At 34.2% G+C, this 9108-nt stretch overlaps 1 protein-coding gene across 4 annotated transcripts in view; it reads right to left on the bottom strand.

Annotated features, from left to right (window-relative positions):
- The window catches only part of ralyl (RALY RNA binding protein like), a 146550-nt gene extending 137711 nt beyond the window's left edge, over positions 1-8839 (bottom strand). For 2 of the 4 annotated variants that reach the window (XM_016446030.1, XM_016446028.1), the window contains exon 1: positions 8508-8839. The gene's annotated coding sequence lies outside the window, so the exon portion shown is untranslated. Of the gene's footprint in view, positions 1-7790; positions 8420-8507 lie in introns of those variants that run through there. The other 2 variants (XM_016446031.1, XM_016446029.1) reach the window with 1 other exon arrangement.
- Positions 8840-9108: the final 269 nt, after the last annotated feature.

The following is a 9108-nucleotide window of genomic DNA, read 5'->3' on the forward strand; positions in this document are numbered from 1 at the left end:
ATACTTTGTAAAAAATAAATAGAATATTATAGATAGATAGATAGATAGATAGATAGATAGATAGATAGATAGTCAAAGTATTTAATCAGCATATTGAAAAAGACCGTATAATTTACAGTGAATAACCGTAAATTTACATTCCCAGAATTCCCTGCATTACATTTCAAATTTGATGTTTTTATGTTGAAATAACTATGTTTCTTCTTAGTTTTTTCTTATCAGTTTTGTATATTAGGGTTGTGTGTTACACCTAATGTTGTTAAATATATATAATGCTATATATTAAAAAATATTTAAATATATATTTCTAATATCCATATCGACATTAAATCAGCCATCTCCTGCCCTTCCCATGGCACTGGCATCAATATTAATCGACTACTAGTTTGAACCAAGATCTCAAACAAAGTATGAGAGTAAAAGTGTAGTAGCGCAACAGTGCAAGAGTGTGACAGGCCAACTGTTTATCAGTACAAGGGTATGACAGTATGCGAGAGCAGCTTTGTCACGAATAAATGCAGCCTTGGTGAGCATTAGACACTTCTTTTAAAAATATAAAAAATCGTATTGACCCCAAACTTTTGAACAGTACTGTACATACACAATACTATTAACTACAAAATTAGCTATACACAGTATTACTAACTATTTACAAGGGTATGACAGTATGCGAGAGCAGCTTTGTCGCAGTATAACTCTAATAGTTTAGGAGCTGTCTTAAAGTCAACAGCTCTTGTTGCTGATGGAGCACAGCTCTCTCTGATGTTGACAAGCCGAGAGATCTGCACTTAATAGAGTTCTGAAAGGTGCTGGTCTGCCCTTAATAAATAACACACCACTATATAAGATGACTGTGATTGTGTACGTGCAAAAAAGGAGGTGTACAAAGCACGGGGAGCAAGACAAACAAAGCCTCGCCTCACTGTAATGCTGGGGTTTCAATCATATGCATTAATGAAGATTTTATGCAGGGCTGGTATGATAAACAGAGAGGGATAAATATATTGGGAAAGCTTGTGCATCCCAAGCGAGACAAATAGTGGGGTAAAACGACATCTGGGATGTGGGACACAGTGCTGCTGAAATAGGCTGTGAAATTGATTCCATGAAGTGAATCATGATTTAATCTGCCACAGACAACGAGGTATAAATATTTCCCAGTAAGGAATAAACGTTAACGCTTATGGCATGTAACATTCACGCATTCTCAAGGCTGCACTTGTACATGTGGGCACAAATGTTTAGCACTTACTGCTGGAATTTACTCTTGAAATATTCTTATTGCTTTAAAGTACTTTTTTTCACAAAAAGCTTAACACATAAAGAATGAATAGCACTTTAGACAAAATGGTTTAAAATGACACATACTGACATGGATGATAACTCCAACCAAACAGTGGCATATACGTAATATAGTTCAAAAATTAAGAAAAAAAACAAATATAATATAAATAATAATCAAATACTGTATAATAAATACAATTATATATTACCTGCTACATAGAATATTTATATTTGTACATTAAAAAATATCAAGGCATGTTTTCTACAGCATTTTTCACTAGAAGAATTCATTTCCATTCATAAATTTGTATTTTACATGAATTAAAACACACCAGCATAACAATACACAATAATAAACAGCAGAATTATTTATTTACCAACATGTATAAAGCCACATGGAGACTAAACTGAAGACATAAACAAATCATTGATTCAGAATTTTGAATTAAGTCACTGAAACAAACAGTTTGAACAGATGCACAGAAATGAATGAAATTTTCCAACTCAATTTACTTGAAATCTACAGATGCTATAAAAAGACTTAACACCCTCATAATAAACATAATAATGATATGCTTTTTAGAAAACTATACATTCATGTTGCTGAATCACTGATTATATTATATTATATTATATTATATTATATTATATTATATTATATTATATTATATTATATTATATTATATTATATTATATTATATTATATTATATTATATTATATTATATTATATTATATTATATTATATTATATTATATTATATTATATTATATTATATTATATTATATTATAACCCAACTATTTGGTAAAAAAATAACTTGTAAATAGGTTTAATCTCTGACATCCAATTACAAAAACTTCCTCTTTACTGTAATGCTGCATCCTCACCAGTAAGTGTCAGGATAAAGTCCAAGACGGCTGTTGTATCAGCCAGAAAGTTACTTAACGCACCTTTAAATTTCATTTAGTTTTTGCTCTTAATTGCTGACTTCTTCCTAGCCCATGTGTGTATGTTTGGTTATTAAAAATGTTCCCTAGTTGGAACTAAGTGAGAAACAATCCCAGCTGGACCGACTTGTCAGAGTAAAAAGTAAATGAGGTCTACAGAGCAAAAACTTAAATAGTAGCCAGACTTTCTGTGCCATCTCGCCGATATTAATTAGTCTTTCGAATGTCATCGTGAAATTAATGGGAGGGAAACCAGGCAATTAGTGCAAAGTCCAGTTTTAAAGTGCAAACTTGGACACACTTCCTCTTAGATGTTTGTGGAGAGCAGATGGATAATTTCCTCTCACGGTGCCCAAACAGGTCTTAAGCGAGTGCTAGGTAGACACATTCATATTAAAGACTGGACTCAGAGCTGATTGGCTGAGGGAACGGAGTTTTCAGCAGCGAGTAAGTGACAGGATCAAACCACAGATCAGACCACACGCTTATTACACTGATGCCCCTTAGAGCCACATCTCTCAGTCCAGCCCATTAACCTGCTGTCAGCCTAAACACACTGTAAAATAACTGTTTTCTGTGCTAGAATGAGATTGGAAGCCTCTGAGGCTGCGATTTGAGTCCAGAAAAAAGACAGAAGAAAAATAATCTGATCAATTCTATGATAAATTATTGCATTAATATTTAACAGTAAGTTAAATATGCTGAGTACAGTTCTAATAAAATAACTAAAAAGACTTACATCATGTTTCTTCAGAACCATCAACTTGAGTCTTAAAACGAACAAACACAGATCAGCTAGTTTTCTACTACAGTCAAACAAACATCAACAACAACTACATTCGTAATCTATTTTAATCTATAAAGTTTGGGGTAGGTAAAAATTTTTTTTCATATTTTTGAATGGAGTCTCTCACCTAGGCTGCATTTATTTGATATAAATACAATAAAAAGAGTAATATTGTGAAATATTTTGACAATTTAAAATATTCTATTTTCTATTTTAATATATTTTAAAAAGTAATTTATTCCTGTGATGCAAAGCTGAATTTTCACATGATCCTTCAAAAATCATTCTATGCTGATTTGCTGCTCAAGAAACATTTCTTATTATTACAACTACTATCAAAGTTGAAAACAATTTAATATTTTAGGAATCTTTTTTTTTTCTCAATTCTTCAGAATTCTGGGATAAACAATGTTCAGATGAACAGCATTTTTCTAAAAGTATAATTTTTTATTTATTTATTTATTTTGTAAGCATGTGTCTTTACTGTCACTTTTCAATTTATCAATTAATGAGTGACAGAAAAGATCAGCTTAAAGCATTCTTGCTGAATGAAAATATGAATAAAAAAAAAAAGTGTATATATAAACTGAAACAGGATATTCAACACGAAAAATGTTTTGGAAAATATTTATCTATGGGAATTGATTGGATTATGAAAAGTGGTTTTATAGGTGTTTGAAAGGCAGGGGTTAAAAACAACAGCCTGAAAGTCATTTCGGCAAAAAATGATGAAGACAGATATGTATTAATATGGTAAACGGAGAATTTTGATTTCATGTTGTCTTGAACTGCCCCTTCTGCTTCTGAAGCAGGACGAAAACTTATATAAACCTGATTGACATTAATAATCTCTGATCTGATAATGTCAGTGAGCTCCTTCTAATGATTGGCTGAAACTCAAAATGTCACTGAGGTTAACAAAACAATTTAATTGGAAATGTTGGTGTACTGTAGCATATGTCACTGAAGAGGTTGCGCTTAAGGACTGTATTATAACTCGAATGCTTTAACATAATTGCTCTTAAAAGCTCTGTTAGATTGCCCTTGTTCTTCAGAAATGGCATTGATTGTTCAGAATATGATTATTTAATGAAGAATCCTCCCATTTATCAAATTTACAGCTCTGAAAAGGGAAACAGATTCCTGCGAGCTTATAAAAGCCCAGTGCTCATCGCCAAGGGTGAGCTGTTTATCTGCTCAGGGGTACATGAGAGGTTACGAGTCCTTCAGAGGGAGAAGCTTTTATCTAATTCTGCTTGTTATTAAGATATGACCATGCTAGGAAATAAGCTCATTGTGAACTCAAAAGCATTTATGTCCTTCATCACTGAGTTTTTTGTTGATTAGAATATGAGTCTAGGAAAGCAATGAAGTCTTGTAGTCATTAGAATATCATTTAGAAATCTCACTGTTAAAATGTCTGTGTTAAATGAGGCAACACTGTCAAAGAAGACACTGACGAAGTCTTAAAGGTGCAATAGGTGATTGTCTTCAGAAACATTTTTTGTTATGCTGGTTGAAAGTCTCTTCACATCCCGATAGCAATCATTAAGTTAAGTGGTCTAAATGTATTTGTCGTGTGCTTGACTTTTAAAAGTGAACATAAAATCTTCTAAAATAATTATTAAATTATTATTAATTATTAAAATCAAAATTTACTTTCATAATATATTAATAGTCTTTTGTGCACAATTAATCAGTGCACAATATTTCAAATACCAAACAAAAAAATAAAGTTTGTTGAACTGTTGTAATCTAAACTACTTTCCAATTCATCTGATGTCACCTAGGTCACGCAGGTGGAGTATAATAATTTTAACCAGTGTGGGGAAAGAAAAAAAAAAAAAGTAAAGTTGATTGGTGGATTATGTTTTACAAGAAAATACCATATCAGTTTTTCTACTTCAAAGAGTCATGTTTAATTCAACGTGTTACTCGCCATTTCTCTCTGTTTGTGACGTTTACTAGCAATTTCTGAGTGAAATGAGTGGCATTCATGTTTCTACACCAATTTTTCAGCTAAATAGCTATTTAGGTGCTATGTTGTAGTGAATGACATTATATAAACTTTCCCATTGTTAACGAAATAATTTAATGCCATTTAAAGGTGCACACAGTAATCAAATCTCCATAGACAAAATCATATTTTAACCCCATAGTAAAAATTATTTTTTTCAAAGTTATAACTAACTTTTTTCAGTCTTTCTACTTCAAAATTTCACATTTATTTCAATGCATTGCTTGCTGTTTTTAATTTTTTTGTGTGGAATTTACCAGCAAATTCTGAGTGAAAAATGTTTAAGACTATTTTTTTTCAGTGTATTGCTTTACAGAAGTCAAATGCATGGTTACTCCACGTTATTTTAAACCTGTAAAACACAGAATAAGATATTTTTAAAAATGTATTGTGTATTGTAGTTTATAGAATGAAAGTGAATTGTTGAGAAGCAGTGCTCATCAAAATATCTTCTGTGTTTCACAGAAGGAATAGAGACAGTCATACAGTGCTGTGAGTAAATGATGACAGAATGTCCATTTTGGAGTGAACTATACCTATAAAATAATCGATTAATAATCAATCTAGCAGTAATGAATTCATTGGAATCAATTCAACTGAATCAAATGTATTCCTATGTCTGTAACAGAGATCAGCAAAAGTCTAAATAAAAACAACATTCGCAACCCAATTCTCTTTTATAAAATTACTCATAATATACACTACCATTTAAAAGTGTGGGGTTAGTAAGATATTTTTATGTTTTTGAAAGAAGTCTCTTATGCTTACCAAGGCTGCATTTATTTGCTAAAAAATACAGTAAAACAGTAATATAATGAAATATTATTACAATTAAAAAGAGCTGCTTTTTATTTAGTATTTTAATATATCTTCTGTGTTTCAACGTGAGTAATTGATGATTATTTTAATTTTGGAGTGAACTAAAATCGGTGAAAAGTAATTGAAACAACTCAACAGACTCAAACCTCTGTGGTTTCCATCCTAACGTTACCTATGTCACTAACAGGCCTTGTTTTTTTTCCCTCTGTGACAGATCAGAGACTGCAGTTCAAAGGGGTTTTAACTCTGATCCTTTACGTCCTGTTGCTTTGGCAGTGTGAGAATCTGAGACCAAGACATTCCTGCAAATTCTTCTGGGTACAGAAGAACATCTGGCTGTAATGTCTGCAAGGAGACAACTGATATCAATAACAATGCCAATCTTAAGCAGATCAGGAAATACAAATCAACTAACAAAACGTGCACCAAAAATTACAAAGTAGAGGCAAATTAGTCAGCCAACACACACACAAAGTCCAGCTCTACTCAGATGGCGGGCACAATGTCCAGCGTAAACAGTCCTTTACTAAGGATGTTTTATTCATGAGTGCAAAGCCATCTCCACACATGAGCTATTATATTTCTCAACCCTCATTTATAGCTCTCATGTGCGACGCCCAGATAACAGAGGAAAATTGCCTGGAGGGCTGAGACGACACCGCAGGAAGTAACGCCGGCTATCATAACACCCAGCTGGAGGGATGACAGAGAAAGAGACATTTATCAACGCAGCAGAGGCACCTTTCAACACACGCCATGCACATCTCAATGCAGCGGCGCACCTTCACAATCACTACAGCGCCTGACATTAAGACAGAATCTAAAGATATTCTGGGGTCTAACCGGAATAGGTGAAGCTTAAGATGAAAAAAACAAAGCACAACAGCAGTTATTGCCATGCCCACCCACACACACACCTTGCTGTGTCACTGATCACTGCTTTTAGGAACTGTGGGAAAGCATGTGCACAGAATGCTTTCAGTAAAATACATGTTTAGAAAGGAGAAAGTTAAAGGGATAGTTCACCCCAAAAATGTTTACTCACCCTGATGTCTTTCCAAACTTGTATGACTTATTTTCTTCTGTGGAATACAAGAGAAGATATTTCGAGGAATAATTTATCTGTTTTTGTACCTATCAGACCCCATACGAATTGAGGGTGAGTGAATGGATTTTTACTCATTTTTGGGTGAACTACCCCTTTAAGCAGACAGATCTTAAAATAAGCTTTAGATTCTATAAAAGCTTCCTCGTTGTACATAATAGATGGCATGAAAAGTTGTCTGTTCTTATTTGCTGAGTGCTGAAATGCTATTTGTGAACCCATTCGCTGTCCATGGTGCTGACAGGAACAGCATGCTGGATCTCTTTTGAGATTTCAGTTTAACATGCTCATTACTCTTTCTTCTGAGACATCTACATGTGTTTTTAAGCCTTTTATGTAATGTTGTCGATTCAATTGACCTGCAATTAAATGTGCTCTGCTGGTCTGTAGATCCAAATATATTATGTGTTCACCAGAAATCATCCAAACCTCACAGTGGCAATATTTGGCATCCAACACATGGTTACAATCTGAAATTGCTGAAGATTATATCTAAAATAAAGATAGTAGGACCTGCTTGCTTACCCATGCATTCGAACAGTTATAAAGTAAATGATGTATGAGATGACTCTTTTAAATATATCATTATAAAAACCACATAAGGTGAGTGAGAGATCTACACAACGATAAAGGTATGATTTACAGAGGTTCCACTTAGTTTCACATTCACTTGCAATGTGGTTATTATGCACAAGCACAACTACAGATGTGTATTTGATGATAAACCTCACAGCCAAAGAATACATCATTCATAGATTAACATTTCAGAATCGCCTTGCTTTTATTGCAAACAAACATGTGCTGTAAGGTTTGATTTCTTGTCCTTATATACCTGCAAAGGAGAGTCTGTTCATCTTCGGTGAAAGCAAAGACGCACTGATTGATATTTTCCCCAAAGAAACAATTATTCCCTTCACAGACACCTTAATTTGCATCATCTACGTGAAAAATGCGCACCTCCAAAAATCACTTCACCTTAAAAGCATCTGCAAAAGGATAAGGCATTCAAAAAATGAAAGAAAAACCTGCAAAAATAAACAAACGTGACAGGTATGCTGCAAGAAAAGTTTCCATTAAAACGTCACCAGGTCTGAAAATGACTTTCGGGTAAAGAAAAGACCAAAATAAAAGCCAAATGCTTCTCTCGGTGACATCAAAATCACGAAACTCTCATAAACAACAGCGCAAAATACAAGCAAAGCATATCTACAGCAAAAGTCTATGGCAGAGAACAAAAAGGGAAAAAGGGTTAAAAACAAATATCATCGTACATACGTAAAAATGGAACTGCCAAGGCCATTTAAAAACCAGTTGCATGATTTCACACGACTGCAAGCACGTACTTGGCCAGTGTCACTCAGTACTGAATAGCCCCGAAAGGAATCACTGCATACTAAAAACTTGAGGTACGGATCGAAAAACGCCTCAAAACAACACTTTTTCAAATCTCAACGCTCAAACCCCAGCAGAAGGAGAGAGAACAAAATTTAAAAAAAAGAGCAAGTGAAAAGACAAAAAGGGTTACAAAAAAGTCTGGAAACGTACTCACCGAGTGGGAGTAAAATGTTGCGATAAAAATGCGTTATGGCACAAAACACAGTATGGCGAATGAAGCGCGTTCGTTCTCTCTCAGTCTGTGAGCCCTCGCTGCTGTCACGTGACTGCTGCTGCCTTGAGCGGCGGGAAGAGGAGCTGACAGGAGACGCCGTTAGTTAGTCGTTATCATTCCACACCGAGAGCCTTCTGTGATTCTCCCGTTGTATTTTTTACCGTCTCTTTTAAGCTTGCGGAGCTCCCATGATGTCAGACTCAACGTAACGTCTAAAGAGAGCCTCTCAACGCCGTCTATGTTGTTCTTGCTCTTCGTCTTTATGTTTTGTGACGATAAACAAGTAATGTGAGGTGTGTATGTATGTATGTGTGTGCGCTTGCGTGAGATAATACATCTTGGATAATGTCGTTATAACGTTATAAAAGGCAGTTTTAGTCCCTTGCTTTTTTTTTTTTACATACGTTTATCTGATGCAAATAGCGTCGTGCAGCATCAGTACATTCCTCCCGTAACATTTATCACGTCAAAATGAAGGGGCAGCATTTTAAGCTAACTTACAGACTTTCCATTGCCGTGTTATCTCGTCATTTCTATATAA

This window comes from Sinocyclocheilus anshuiensis, unplaced genomic scaffold (genome assembly GCF_001515605.1).
Source record: "Sinocyclocheilus anshuiensis isolate Anshui unplaced genomic scaffold, SAMN03320099.WGS_v1.1 scaffold119, whole genome shotgun sequence".
NCBI classification, from domain to species: Eukaryota; Metazoa; Chordata; class Actinopteri; order Cypriniformes; family Cyprinidae; genus Sinocyclocheilus; species Sinocyclocheilus anshuiensis.